Below are 15,362 nucleotides of genomic sequence, written 5' to 3'. Positions count from 1 at the left end.
GATTCCCTGAAAGATTAAAAAAAAAAGTCCTGTTCAAAACTCTCATCATAAACTTCAGGCAAGGCTAAAAACGGAGATAGCATGCTCACCAAAGTTGTTAGCCACTATCATGGAATACATTGATCTCAGCGTCCAAATTGAAAAGGAATTCCCTGTGGATGATGAAGCTCTCTAGAAATGCTCTTATTTATAAAGGACACTGTGCTGATTATATGAAGCCCCCAAAACCCTGCTGAGGCCTTCTATAAGGAAACTACAATTATTCAAAAGAATCTGGTTTGCTTATCAATACCAGAAAGATCAAGTGAATGAAGAATGTTTACTGCCTAGAATGAAGCAAGTATTTGGATGAATAATTCAGGAATATTCATACATATATATATAGTCCCAAAGTCTTATAGCAGTTTTAAAGTATTGAAGCTTAAAACTGCGCTAAGACTTTTTTGGACATGGCAGATATGTATGCGCATGTGTAAGTAAATGTGTGTGTGTGTGTATATATATATGGAAGAAAGACAACAAATTGTATAGAGATTTAAACAAAAGAATGAGAAATCTGATTTATCTTTGGGAAACAGAAAAGTGTCAGAAAAGCAAGGTCCATGAGTTTATCCCAACTTTCAATCAGAGTTGGTACATGACAGCAGAATTTTGAATGTAACATTTTCTGAAGAATTAAAAATGAATTATCACACTAAAGGCAATGGGAAAAAAGACAGATAAGAGCAGGCTGCAACATAAAACTCAAAAATATCTGGAAGGTATTTAACACCACCCTCCTTTCCTGGGAACATTCCACTGATAAAAGACAGAATCATTTATCTTCTCCCAAAAGAATAACAATTAAGAATGATAGCTAGAATTTACATGGCACCTACTAGGCACTTTACAAATATCTCATCTGACCATCACAGCAACTCTAAGGCTAAGTGCTATGATCACATATTTCAGTTTCCAACAAACTGCCCTTATTTTAGGTTATAATTAAATAATGAAACAAAAAAAGGAATAGAAGTAAGATGACTTCAAGTTCTGATTCTGCTATATACGATATGGTCTACCTCTTTTGGATTTCAGTTTCCTCATGTATAGAATGAAGTAGTTGGATCAAATGACCCCTGAGGTTTCTTCTAGCTATAAACATATAATTTATAAGAAGATCTGGGATAGGAAAGGTCATCTAGGTCAAAAAGTTCTCCCTGTCTTTTGGCAAAACTACATTTCAACAAATCCCAGTAGACAATTATTTCTTATGAAAGATTTCCAATTCAATAAACATTTATTAAGTACCTACTATGTGCCAGACACTGTGCTAAACATTAGGAATACAAAACCTGGCAAAAGATAAGCCTGCCTTCAAGCAGTTTACATTCTAATATGGAATATTCTGCAAATAAATATATACAAAGCAAACTATATATAGGAAATAACAAAAAAAAGGGAAAGTTCTCAAAGTAAACTCCACTCCATTATCATCCACAAAAATCAATAATGTTGTATCTTTTTGGCTATAGTTATTCCTTCAATTTCTTTTTATCTTCTTGTAAGAGCCAATATTTCTAGCACTATATCAAATAGAAGTGTTGACAATAGTGATACTCTTTGCTTTGCTCTTGATCTAACTGAAAAGGCCAGTATTTTATCCCCATCATATATTATATTGGCTTAGTTTTATAAAGGTACCACTTATCACATTAAGGAAATGCCCATTTATTCGTTTGTTTTTATCATTAAAAAAAACAAACAGAAATGGGCTTTGCATTTCTCAAACTTTTTTCTGGATCTATTGATATGATTATGTGATGGTGGTTTTTCTTGCTATTAATGAAATGGGATTCATGAAAGGAATCAGGAAATAGAAACACAAACTTTGTCTTTAAGAAACAGATTAGAAGAGCTAAAGAAGTATCACTCTATATTAAAATACACAGCTATTTGGAAATTCACAAATCTGAAGGATAAAATAGGGTGAACCAAACTCCAGGTCTGCAACCACAACAAATAAATTTTGTTTCTTGTAAGAGTGGGTGGGAGGTAGAAAGGAAAGAGTTTCCATAGAGGGAAGAGAGAAGCCAGCAACAGAATTGCCCAAAACAAGGTGAAAAAGAGGGCCACTGAATCATTTTTTAAAATGCATAACAGAGAACAGAATAAAATTCGGAAGGAAAAGGCAGATTGAAAAGAACACATAGAACTGATGTGTGGATGGATGGATGAATGGATAGATAGATAGATATAGATGATATATTTATCTATACACATTGAAAGAGAAGCAAATGAGTGTGTGTGTGTGTGTGTGTGTGTGTGTGTATACAGACATATATTTTAAACAAGCTGCATGCAAGAGAGATTGTTTTATGTAAAATCCTTTTTCTGTTCTACTTTTTTTAGTGTTTATTATAATTCAAAATTAAAAAATAAGTAATTTGAACTGAACAATACACCCACAAAAGCAAAGAATCTGTAAGGTAGCATTTTGTTCTATCAACAAATAATTTTCATAATCAACAAGTAATAAGAACAGACAGTTCTCATGTTCTCTATAACGTTTAACTAATTGTTGATAATTGTTAATAATAAAGATAAGATTCATTGTAGAACATAATTTGCAGAGTCACTTATTCCTGACTAATGCCCTCATTTAAGATGTTCTTGATTTATATAAAGCTGACTCTAAGAAAGATTTTATGTGTTACTCATTATTGATACTCTCAGTGGTTTGGGGAGATATTATTAAGATCTGAGATTTTTTTTTTCCCCCCTCAAAGGACTATTGAATTCTGAACACTATCCCATCTTCACTATGGATCTTTATATATACTTGGGCCAATTCAGCTGTTTTTACCATTTTTATATTCATTGGTGCCTTTAAGTAAAGTCCAGGTGGGATGGTTCCACTGTCTCTATTGGAAGAAATAGGTAAGAATAATGACTTTTAAAAATCTTTTCCATTTTTTTATTTGTTGTCCTCTGTCCACTTTCATCTTTACATGCCCTTCAAATTACTCTCCTTAGTTCATTCATTATCTTGCCACTGATTCCCCCACTGCTGTTTTTTTCTATTTAATAAGATGATACTGCTCATAATCTATACATCGTTCCTCTTCATAAGATTTCATAAATGAATTTACATTCTAACCTCATATCTTTAGCATCCATGTTTTTCTCTTTCTGGCAAATAAGTAAGAGGTTTGCTAAGAGCTTTCTGAGCTCTTTTGGTCTTCCCTTGCTATGGCAATTTACATTATTGTAAAATGACAATTTGCAATAAGAATAACAATAAAATTAACTAAAAATGTACATTATTGGTTAATCTAAGTAAAATTACTTTTCTTTTCTATTATCCATTTTTGATTGACAATTGTTTAGTTTAGGATTAAGTTATTTCAACTGAAGACCATACCTTGTTCTCATTATTTCTCATTTCTTTTTCTGATTCTTAGCTTTTATGAATTAATAATCTCATTATACAAAGACAGCCAGTTCTCTGATATTGTAGATAATACAATCTATTTTGTTCTTGTCGGTGTTAGTATGTTTAGTGCTTACCAATTCTTTTCTCAAAGACAGAGTCCATGATATAATAAAGACATGCAGCTCCTATGTAATAACACAAATTTTTGGCCACTCTTACTTCCATAACTCTTTCTTACACATCATTCTCTTCGAAAGATTTTACAAATGAATTTACATTCTAATCTCAAGCCTTTGGCATCCATGTCTTTCTTTCTTATATAAGTAGACTTTCCCATAGATTTCTCTCCATTTTTTTTTTTCATCTTTACATTGAAGTTACCAAGTATCAGAGAGTGTGATGATTTAATTTGGAAGGTCTTATTGAGTTCTCTGTCAAATTTCTCTACCATTTCATTCTCATCAATTAATGTTGATACAAATAAATTTTCGTGGCATTAAAAAAATTATTTTTCACTGGTACTTCAATATGTATAATAACCAAATATTCTATGCCAGCTCATCTTATAAGATTCTTACCCAAATCCTCCCATGAATCTGTTATCGACAGCCATACAACGTGCTTTGTTTTTTTCTGACAAATCAGTGAATACTGTTTTACCATGATTTTTTCATGGAAATAAGAATCATATCACAAACTTCTAATCAAAAATATTTTCCCCTATTTATTCTCACTCAAAAAACAAAAACAAAACAAAACAAAACAGAAAAAAAAAAAAAAGACTGCCATTGTCTAGCACCACTGGTTTACTACTTGATACAGCATCTCAAAATGATCACACCAATGCTGCCTTATAAATCTAACCTGCACAAGGTCATATCATACCTAAGAAAGACACAGCATACAAAATGCAATTCAAGAAGACAACACATACACTCTTCACCAAAAGAGCAATTTTGATAATATAATCTTACGAAGCAACTCAAATATCCATTCATCCTCCTTATAATTCTTCATTCCAATTCTGTATCCTTTTTTTTTTTCCCCAGAAAAGAGCCAGGTTCCCAGTTAAGAAGACCAGCAATGAACTTCTGCCTCTGAAATATACTGCCTTTGTGACTCTGGGGAAATTATTTAACATCTCTATAGCTATAAATTGCCAAACAAGTGCCAAACTGCTTTGGTGCAAGGAGTTTCTTCTTCAAGAATTCCCTATACTATGGCAGAAATTAGGCAAGGACCCACACTTAACACCACATACCAAGATAAGATCAAAATGGGTCCATGATCTAGGCATAAAGAACGAGATTATAAATAAATTAGAGGAACATAGGATAGTTTATCTCTCAGACTTGCGGAGGAGAAAGAAATTTGTGACCAAAGATGAACTAGAGACCATTACCAATCACAAAATAGAAAATTTTGATTATATCAAATTAAAAAGCCTTTGTACAAACAGAACGAATGCAAACAAGATTAGTAGGGAAGTAACAAACTGGGAAAACATCTTTACAATTAAAGGTTCTGATAAAGGCCTCATTTCCAAAATATATAGAGAACTGACTCAAATTTATAAAAAATCAAGCCATTCTCCAATTGATAAATGGTCAAAGGATATGAACAGACAATTTTCAGATGAAGAAATTGAAACTATTACCACTCACATGAAAGAGTGTTCCAAATCACTATTGATCAGAGAAATGCAAATTAAGACAACTCTGAGATATCACTACACACCTGTCAGATTGGTTAAGATGACAGGAAAAAATAATGATGAATGTTGGAGGGGATGCGGGAAAACGGGGACACTGATGCATTGTTGGTGGAGTTGTGAACGAATCCAGCCATTCTGGAGAGCGATCTGGAATTATGCCCAAAAAGTTATCAAACTGTGCATACCCTTTGATCCAGCAGTGTTTCTATTGGGCTTATACCCCAAAGAGATACTAAAAAAGGGAAGGGGACCTGTATGTGCCAAAATGTTTGTAGCAGCCCTGTTTGTAGTGGCTAGAAACTGGAAAATGAATGGATGCCCATCAATTGGAGAATGGCTGGGTAAATTGTGGTATATGAATGTTATGGAATATTATTGCTCTGTAAGGAATGACCAGCAGGATGAATACAGAGAGGCTTGGAGAGACCTACATGGACTGATGCTAAGTGAGATGAGCAGAACCAGGAGATCATTATACACTTCAACAACGATATTGTATGAGGATGTATTCTGATGGAAGTGGATTTCTCTGACAAAGAGACTTAACTGAGTTTCATTGGAGAAATGATGGACAGAAACAGCTACACCCAAAGAAGGAATACTGGGAAATGAATGTGAACTATTTGCATTTTTGATTTTCTTCCCTAGTTATTTTTACCTTCTGAATCCAATTCTCCCTGTGCAACAAGAGAACTGTTCGGTTCTGCAAATATGTATTGTATCTAGGATATACTGCAACATATTTAACATATATAGGACTGCTTGCCATCCTGGGGGGGGGGGGGAGGAGGGAGGGAGGGGAAAAAACGAAACATAAGTGATTGCAAGGGATAATGTCGTGTAAAAATTATCCTGGCATGGATTCTGTCAATACAAAGTTATTATTAAATAAAATAAAATGAGAAAAAAAAAAAAGAAAAAAAAAAAAAAGAATTCCCTATACTAATGAAATCATAGATATAGTCCAGAAACCTAAACATACAAAAAGCAATCATTGTCAGACACAGTCAATGTGTTGGATAATTTTGCTGAACTATTTTTTTCTTTTTTAAATCTTTGTTACAAGGAACTGCTCACTGTGGTAAGGAAAAAGGAAGGGACATATCTGAAAATGAACATAATGTATAAGAGTAGAGAGTGATAAAAAGAAACAATTTTATAGTATATAGACAAGAGACAAGAACAAAACTTGCACTTTTTTTCTATGACTTTCACAAATGGGTTATTAAACAAAAAGCAGGTGGAAAAATGAACATTGGAAAAATCACTGGCAGACAACTGAAAAGATGTTGGAAAACTGAAGTTTTTCATAACTCATTCACATCCTAATAACCTACCTCCCAAGGACATATAAAAGATAAAATTTATAAGAAAAGTTTTTCAGAATTTGTTCTATCAATTCAAAATTTTGTAGTCCTTAACAGAATCATCTACTATATACAAATGTATGAGCGTGCGCGCACACACACACACACACACACACACACACACACACACACACACACACAGAGTTCTCTCTTGTGTCTACCTTCTTTCTATAAGCAGGATAGAAAAATACAAATGAAGTGAGAAGGGGAAGAAAAGTATTGAATATTGAATAAAGAAACCACAAAAATAGATGATATAAAATCAGAGCTCAAAAGAAAAAGAAAAATGGACAGCTGAAAGAGTTACATTGACAACAGTATCCTGTTAGAAAAGGAACACAGAATTCTGAAAATGAAGGTAGTGATTTCACATTTAAAGACAGAAGAAATTAGCAGAAAAGAAAAAGGTTATTTGTTTTGGCAAATATACCACTCAAGCTTTCTGGTTTGTTTTTTTTTTTAATTCTATCAAGGATAAAGCCTTTTATATAAACAATTTTATTTGTTTCTCCACCTAATTTATTGGTTAAATAACTCCAGATTGTCATAAAATGGCTATTTTTAAAGCCAGGTACACCATTAGTGAAATATCCTCAAGACTCTGAACATCCTTGCAATACAGAATTATTCTGGAAACATGAGGATGCCAGCCTGATTGACAATTTAGCTACAGGAAAAGTGCCTAAGTATCTTTCATTCAACCTTCAAAGGTCCTACTCCTTACATGCCTTTGATGGATAGGGCTAAAATCCCGAGACCTCTCTCAAGGGCAAGGCTATGCCCTAGATCATTCTCTTGTGGTTCTTTCCAAACTACTCAGGGCTTTGAGGTTACTATATATATTTTGTATACTATATACATTGGGATTATTATATACAAAAGCATTGCAGATATTTTATTCAGAGATCTTGCTAATCATGCCACCCTGCCCCTATTTCTCCTTCAAGGAGACAATCTACTCCAAATCAAAGTGAATGTGAGATGATTAGGAAGGGGCTGGGAAGAGTTAGGATACTGAAAAAAAAGTGAAAGTTACCCATTCACCAACCTCTAAGGACAGCAGGATATTATTCTTAGAGCAATATACATTTAAAAAAAAAAGTGGAAAGGAAGCTTTTCTATATTACTGTTAAGAGTTGTTTTTTTTTTAAATCAAGCCTTACATATTACATATTTTTTAAAAAATCTCTTTCATTGAACAAAATTTGCTTTGCTATCATGCAAAGTAAATTTGTAAAATGAAATAAGCTGAAAATGCCTATAATTCAAATATAATTACCAAAAAATCTTATCTAAAAAAGAATTTTCTAAAAACTATGACAGTAGGTGTGACATAACATGATGATACTAACAATGTGAATAAAGAATGTTAGAACACTAAAAAAATTTTCTATGACAGAAATAAATATAGAAAATAAATATATGGGTCAGCTAGGTGGCACAGTGAATAAAGCACCAGCCCTGAAGTCAGGAGAATCTGAGTTCAAATCTGGCCTCAGAAACTTAACACTTTCTAGCTGTGTGAACCTGGGCAAGTCACAACCCCTATTGCCTCAGCAAAAGAAAAGAAAAAAGAAAGAAAAATAACTTCTTCCTTGAAGTAAGGGGAGTCGGTTCTTTATTTTTAAACATTTATAATTTTTAAAAGAAAATAAAGAGGCATAATAAAGAAAGCCAATTGTGATGATCTGACACAATCAAGACAAAAGAGGCTAGCTCAAAACTCAGCTATTTACTAGAAAAATGAAATTGGGACTGATGGGGAATAGACAAATTCTTAAAAGTTCAATTATGATGTAAATCATTGTACAGTAACTTTTCATAACTCTATTGTATCAAAGAATTAATCATATTTTTAGTTCACTTCATTCTCATCTCCATTAACAATCAAGGTCTAACCTCTAAATAATTTTTATTCTTCATTATTTAAAGATTATTGTTCTAATTAAGCAGTCTACTCATTTTACAAAACTATCATGAGATCAAATTTAATAATGTTTTAATGTTAAGTAAATTGTAAAGGTACCTTTACTTTTGGGGCTTTTATATAGGTAATGGATAGAGATGAGGTCTAGACATGTACATATATCATAACATACAGCATATTAATCCAACTAAACTGATCCAACAGGTCTCAGGAAAAGATAAAACTTGATGTCCTTATAAATTTCCTACATTTCTTGTAACTGTGAGTTTAAAGTTTAGCTAAAAATGAGCTTTAAAAACATTCAGGAGGGACCATTTTATTTCTAAAATATCAACTGTGAAAAAAAAAAACTAAGAGACTCTTTCTGACCACCTGATGCCTGTACCATATAATAAAAACATAAAAAGTCAATAAAATATGCCATATCCAAAAGCTCAAACCAAATACAAAAAGATGTGTGCTGGGTGCTTTCTTTGCCTTGAGTCAAATTTATTCTCCAAATATATAGACTGACTTTCCTCTGCAAACATTTCCAATGCCAGGCATGCAAACTTCCATTTTCGCAAAAGTAGAATTAAGCAATCAAAGCCTAAGAAAAACTGCCACCCACACAACTGAATTTTTTTTTTAAACAAGGAGCTTGGTTAATAGCTATAGAAAATAAAACCTCAAAAGGCAAGAATGTGAGTCAAACAACCTTCCATGATTTAAAAAAAATTTTTTTCAAGCAATTTGAGCACTTCAAACGAACTCTAAATTAAAACTCTAATCACGATGTCTCTAAAACAAGGTCTTTCTAATTTTTCTTTGCATTTTTTCCCCAAGCATGTAACATAGCACAGTGTGAGTTGAAGCTATTCACAAGGTTCACTTTCAACAATAATAACCTATAATTGCTGAAATGAAGGTAGACGGCTAGGTAAAGGAAAAAATATTTAAGATGTAATATGAACTTACATAGATTCTCCCTATGAAGGAAAATGTATTCAGTATTATGGAGGTTGAATTCAAAACTATTACCTCGTTAAGGGCAGAACAAAAGAGAGGTGAAAAGACTTTAAAATCCAAATCCTACTATTTATACCTTATAAATCCATAAATAAACGGCATTCAGAACAAATAAAATTCTTTTAAGAGTTAAGCTGATGATGATTATTGTATGTTTGCATTCGCAGACTCCGATTCTTCTCTCTAGGCAAGTTCACTTTTATCTAAATTCCTACAATATCCTGTTGCTATCCCTTGTAACCAAAAGCCAAAAGCCCTGGATTAGAAATCATTCCATAGAAAGAATAAAAGAAGCTTACCACCGATCAGCAAGAAGTACATTTTCCCAATTCCCTCATTTCATATGCTCTCTTACATTCAATTACATTCAGTAACACAAATGAGGAAGCTCAAGCCTTTCACTTAGCTTCTGGCAGAGGGAGTGGGTGTAACTCATTAAGTTTCATGCAATGATGAATCTGGTCATTTGGGTGTGTTAGAAAAACTGTTTCTCTTCTCCACCCCCTACCACCTCCCACATCCCTCCTTCCCACCTTTGGCAGTTTTTCCCCTTAGGCATTCTTACCTAGGAGAGCTCAGGCTCAGTCATTCAGAGTCTTAGCCCCCAGCTCCTTTTATCCAAGATGTATCTACTTATACATTTTAGATGAACCATATTTTCCCATACAGTATGACAGTTACTGTCATAAGCACAGGAATAAGCCAAATTTTGAGAGAACCAAAACCAAGGAAGCTATAATAAGGTTTTAGAGAAGTAAAAGTACTAAATTCCTCTGGAGAAGAAAGATAATTTAGTCAATCCATATAACATGCTGCATATATTAAAACTTAAAAATGAGGTGATTACTGGGATGCCCTTGGCTCTTTTCAACAATGAAGTGATTCAGGCCAATTCCAATAGACTTGTGATAGAGATCTGCATCCAGAAAGAGGACCATGAATGTGGATCACAACATAGTATTTTTACCTTTTTTTGTAGTTGTTGTTTGCTTGCTTCTTTTTTTCTTTCTCATTTTTTTTCTCCTATTGATCTGATTTTTCTTGTGCAGCATGATAAATGTGGAAATATGTTTCGAAGAACTGCACATATTTAACTCATATCGTATTACTTGCTATTTAAGGAAGGAGGAAAATGGGAAAGAAGGGAGAAAAATTTGGTACACAAGGTTTTGCAAGGGTGAATGTTGAAAACTATCTTTGAATGTATTTTGAAAAATAAAAAGCTATTATTAAAATTATTAAAATGAGGTAATTAGAAATAAAGATCAAATAGTTATTTGAATCATTCTATTATAATGCATATGGAATTAATAGAAAGAAACTAAACTAGATTTACTGAGTAAGGAGTTAAAAACTCTCACAAAAGTATTTTATTAAGTGCATTTATTACATGCCTACTATACGCCAGGCTCTGTGCTAAGATTTTACATTACAAATATTATTGCAATAGATTCTCACCAACAATCCTGTGAAATAGGTGCTATTATCATCCCCATTTTAGAGATGAGGAAATTGAGACAAAGAGATTAAATCACTTACCTAGAATCACATAGCTTCTAAATATCTAAGGTCATATTTGAACTCCATTCTTCCTACTTTCAAAGCCCAGTATTTTTATCTACCAAGTCAGCTATCTCTATATCCAATTGTCCCGATTATACAAGCATGGATACTGGATAGAAACCTCAAAATGACTAAATCATTTCTCAATGCCTTATGTGAGGTGAATTTGATTTAAAGACCATCAACTGCATCAGAATTTATACCTAAGTAAAAAATAATAGTAATAATAATTATAAAGTGTGACATCAGACACAATCATATCCTTTACAGATGAATCTGAAAGATTAATCTTCTATTAATACCTAATACCTCCTCTAAAGAGCTCCTCTGATGCCTTATTGTGGAGATGACCCTGAGTTTTCAAAGACTATAGCAAGAAAATATAAGTTCTAGCAAATCCTACTAAACAGGAAGGGGGAGAAGAAACTTAACAACAGAGGGAGCACAGCTCAATTAGGAAAGGTTCATTAACAGATGAAGGAGGGAATGATTAATTTTTTGGCCTCAACAAATCACACACTTTCTATTAAGTTAAAAAGATATTATCTGTATTTGAGGAGCTTACCACAACAAAAACTAGGGATCTTTGAAGCATTAAATTATTTCAGCTGGCAAGTCAACAGTTATGTAAAACAACTCACAAAACTAGTATATACTACTGTATACTTTCTTTTGAAAATACTTTCCTCAAAGAGCCACCAAAAAAAGATAAGCTAATGTTATATGATGGGCAGTTTAGGTGGCTCAGTAGATAAAATGCCCAAGGACCTGGAGTTGGGAGGACCCGAGTAGAAATCCATTTTCAGACACTTAGTTGCCTAATAAGTCACTTAATCTTTTTTGACTCGGTGTATTCATCTGTAAAATAAGCTGGAAAAGAGAATGGTATACTACTTTAGTATCTTTGCCAAAAAACAAAAAACAAAAAAACACCACCACCTACAAATGGAATGATAGAGATTTAGATATGACAACTAAACAATGTTACATGAATATAAGTTACTAAAAGTTTTCTAAAATTACTAACACATGCTAACTTCCTGAGGACAATTTCCATCTCTGGATCTGACACTTCAACTACCATCTGGAAGACGCTGGGCTCCTGATGGGGAAGTGTTCACCATATTAGTCCAACTTAGACTTATTGAGCATCTCTCTGGCCATCTTCATGCTCCCCCAACTCCTCTCCATCTCCCTCAATTTCCATCTCAAGCTCTATTAATCAAATCAACATTATTACTACTTGAAAGATGTATCAACCAATTATCCTATGATTCCACTTACCATCTTTGACCAAACACTCTCCTTCCTCACTACTACTCCACTATTTGAATCTCTAGTCCCTAATAGACATGCTTAACACAAAGAAATGCACCGTCAACTTAAATACCTTTTCCTGTCAAATATAAAGTTATTCCTTTATTAAGTTGACTTCTCCTTCTCACTCGTGCCTCCTACCAATTAATTGCCATATCTTGAAACCAAACCCTTCTCTTCACTGCTTCTCTACCTCGGATGCTCATCATCTTCTGCTTAGACTAAAGCTATAGCCTCTTAATTGCTCTTGCTGCTTTTAGTCTTTTTCCTCTGAATTCCATTTTCACAACAGCTGTCACCTTGATATTCCTAAAATGCAGGATTAAATATATCACTTCCCTGTTCATGAGGCTGGTATGATTCTTTATTGAACAAGGTCCAGGCCTCCAATTCAGGTAATGCAGTCACAGAAGGCCCAAAATAGGATCATAGGATGGTAAAGAAATGCTGAACTATAAAGATGCATCTATACATTGATGTCTTTATGAGAGGCAAATAATTCTCTTAGTCAAGAAGAGAACAATAAAACTGGCTGAGCAAGTGAATTAACCATTTTAAGTGGTTTAAATAAGATCTAGACAACTTATAGCCCTTCTAGGACCGCCAGCCCATTTCCCCCTACATCTTTTATGTAGCTTTGAAGAGAAGATACTAGACCAGTAAGTGACACTGTATTCAATGGGAAACAATGGCAAACACACCAGACAGATGAAAATACCAAGAGACAAAAACCCAAGGAAGGAAGCAGCAGCAATCCATGTGTTCCCTGGCAGCAGAGAGTTGCACTATGGAGAGAAACAGATCCTGGGAACTCGGCTAAGTAGACACTATACCCAAAAAGAGCTATATGAGGACTGTACAAAGAGAGAACATGCCCAGAATGTTCTCCTCTTAGAAGTTATCACTGATTTTAGAGCTTAGCTCACATGCCATGAGGCCTTTTCATGTCCTTTTCTTCAACTGTTAGTCTTGCCTCTCCCATTCCCTCAAATTACTTTATAGATATTGGATTTATTTTATATCTATTTATTTGGAGTATTCCTTCAGGAATACATGAATTCCTAAAGTGTATGGACTGTTATTTTTATTTTACATATTGTATGCCCAGTGCCTCACACTGTTGTTGGTACAAAGCAGGCATTTAATAAATAATTATTGAGTTAAATTAAGTTGTCAGAATGTAGCAGGGGGTTGGATTGGAGAGCTTCCCACAGAGCTGGGCATGCATGCTTTGGCTACATGGGGAGGAACATGTTGTTCTAGACTAGAGAGAGAAGGAGCCATACCAAAGAGGATTGTTGACTGAGCTGCCCACTCTGTGAGCCAAGGAGTGAGGAGAAACAGCTTCTAGCCTTTTTAAAAGCATCCTCTTTGCTAGTACACAAATAATACCAACTTTCTCTTAGATTTTCCAAAATAAAGGCAGTAGGAGCTATGGAAGCTATATGTGCATGAAGGCAATTAAGTGTGTCTGCCTGGTTGATCAGAAGTTTGGAAATGTCTCTTTATGTTTCTTTCTCTGAGCACAGGTTGCTGAACAAGAGTTCTAACTGAAGAAAGTTTTCAGTTCTAACAATGACCATTTAAGTTTGAAAGGCTGGTCATTCCTGAGTAAGTTTATCTTAACTCCTGTGATTATATTACAAAGCTACTACTTAACTAATATTTTAATCAGGAATACTTGAAACTCCTCTATCCCATGAAAGATGTTTTTTTCCCCTCGCAGGATTTATATTTATACCAATTTTTGCAAAGTATATTTTTATCTTTTGCCTTTTAGAATAGAATACCAGATTTCAATATTGAGGTCAGTCAACAAGCATTTATTGTTTGCTATGTGCCAGGTATTGTATTGACACACAGTGATTCAATGAAAGGTAAAAACACAATCTCTTTCATCTGGGAAATCACATTCTAATAGATGAGACAAGATACAAATAATGATAGCCTAGCAAAAAATATAGTATACAAATGAAAAATACTTTCAGAGAAAAGGTAGTGGTCTCAAGTGAGAACAGGGTTAAGGGAACAGGACAGGACCATCTACAAAAGGTGGGATTTGAGCACTCTTGAAGGAATTCAAGGAAGCCAGTTGACCTCAATGAGGAAGGAGAATGTTTCAGACATGGTAATTAGTAAATGAAAAGGCTGTAGAAGGAGCACCAATGTGTGAGGAATAGCAAAAATGCTAGTGGAACTGGAGCACATAGTATGGAAGAAGTGGCAGGAGAAGGAGGTGATAAGAAAACTAGTAAGATAGGATGTGGCCAAGTTGTAAAGAGATTTAAACAGAAAGCAGAGAACATAAAATTTTATCCTGTAAGGAATAGTCACTGGAGTTTATTGAGTGAAAAGATGGGGTCGATAGGATCAAATTTGCCTCCATAAAATCACTTTGGCACCTGAATGGAGAACAGAATGGCGTAAGGAAAAACTTAAGACAGAGAGAACAATGAGGCTATTTAATATTCAAGGCAAGAGGTATGAATTAGGATGTGTGAGTAGACCCATAAGAACAGATATAAAATGTTCTGAAGATAGAAATCACCAAATCTGACAAACGATTGAATATGTGGAATAAGTAAGAGCTAATACTGACATTTTGATCCTAGGTGACAAAGGGATAGAACTATCTTCAACAGAAATAAAAATGATAGGAAGAAGAGGTTTGGAAGGAAAGACGAGTTCTGTTTCAGATATCTTGAGTTGAATGCCTATAGGACACCCAATTAAAAAATATGTATATAATGTAATGTATATATAATATGAGATTAGAGATTAAGAAATTATATTTAGAACCAGGATTCATCTGCATCCATATGATAATTGAATCCAAGGGAACTGATGAAATCGTCAATGGAGAAAAAGGGGAAAAAAGAAGGAAAAGTCCAAGACAGTGTGTCTTACAGTAGATGTTACAAAGATGAAAATCAAACAAAAGAGACTGAGATGTGGGCAGCTGGGTGGTGCAGTGAATAGAGCACCAGCTCTGAAGTCAGGAGAACCTGAGTTCAAATCTGACCTCGGACACTTAACATTTCCTAGCTGTGT

The 15,362-nt window shown here is 34.0% G+C and overlaps 1 protein-coding gene across 4 annotated transcripts in view; it reads right to left on the bottom strand.

Moving 5' to 3' along the window:
- TIAM1 (TIAM Rac1 associated GEF 1) overlaps window positions 1-15,362 on the bottom strand; it is a 265,969-nt gene that overhangs the window by 164,864 nt on the left and 85,743 nt on the right. The window contains exon 1 of one of the 4 annotated variants that reach the window (XM_051984886.1): window positions 9,731-9,793. The exons of the other annotated variants lie outside the window; for them this stretch is intronic. The gene's annotated coding sequence lies outside the window, so the exon portion shown is untranslated. Of the gene's footprint in view, window positions 1-9,730; window positions 9,794-15,362 lie in introns of those variants that run through there. 4 annotated transcript variants of the gene reach the window in all.

This window comes from Antechinus flavipes, chromosome 3 (genome assembly GCF_016432865.1).
Source record: "Antechinus flavipes isolate AdamAnt ecotype Samford, QLD, Australia chromosome 3, AdamAnt_v2, whole genome shotgun sequence".
NCBI classification, from domain to species: Eukaryota; Metazoa; Chordata; class Mammalia; order Dasyuromorphia; family Dasyuridae; genus Antechinus; species Antechinus flavipes.
This window is presented reverse-complemented; position numbering and strand designations above follow the sequence as displayed.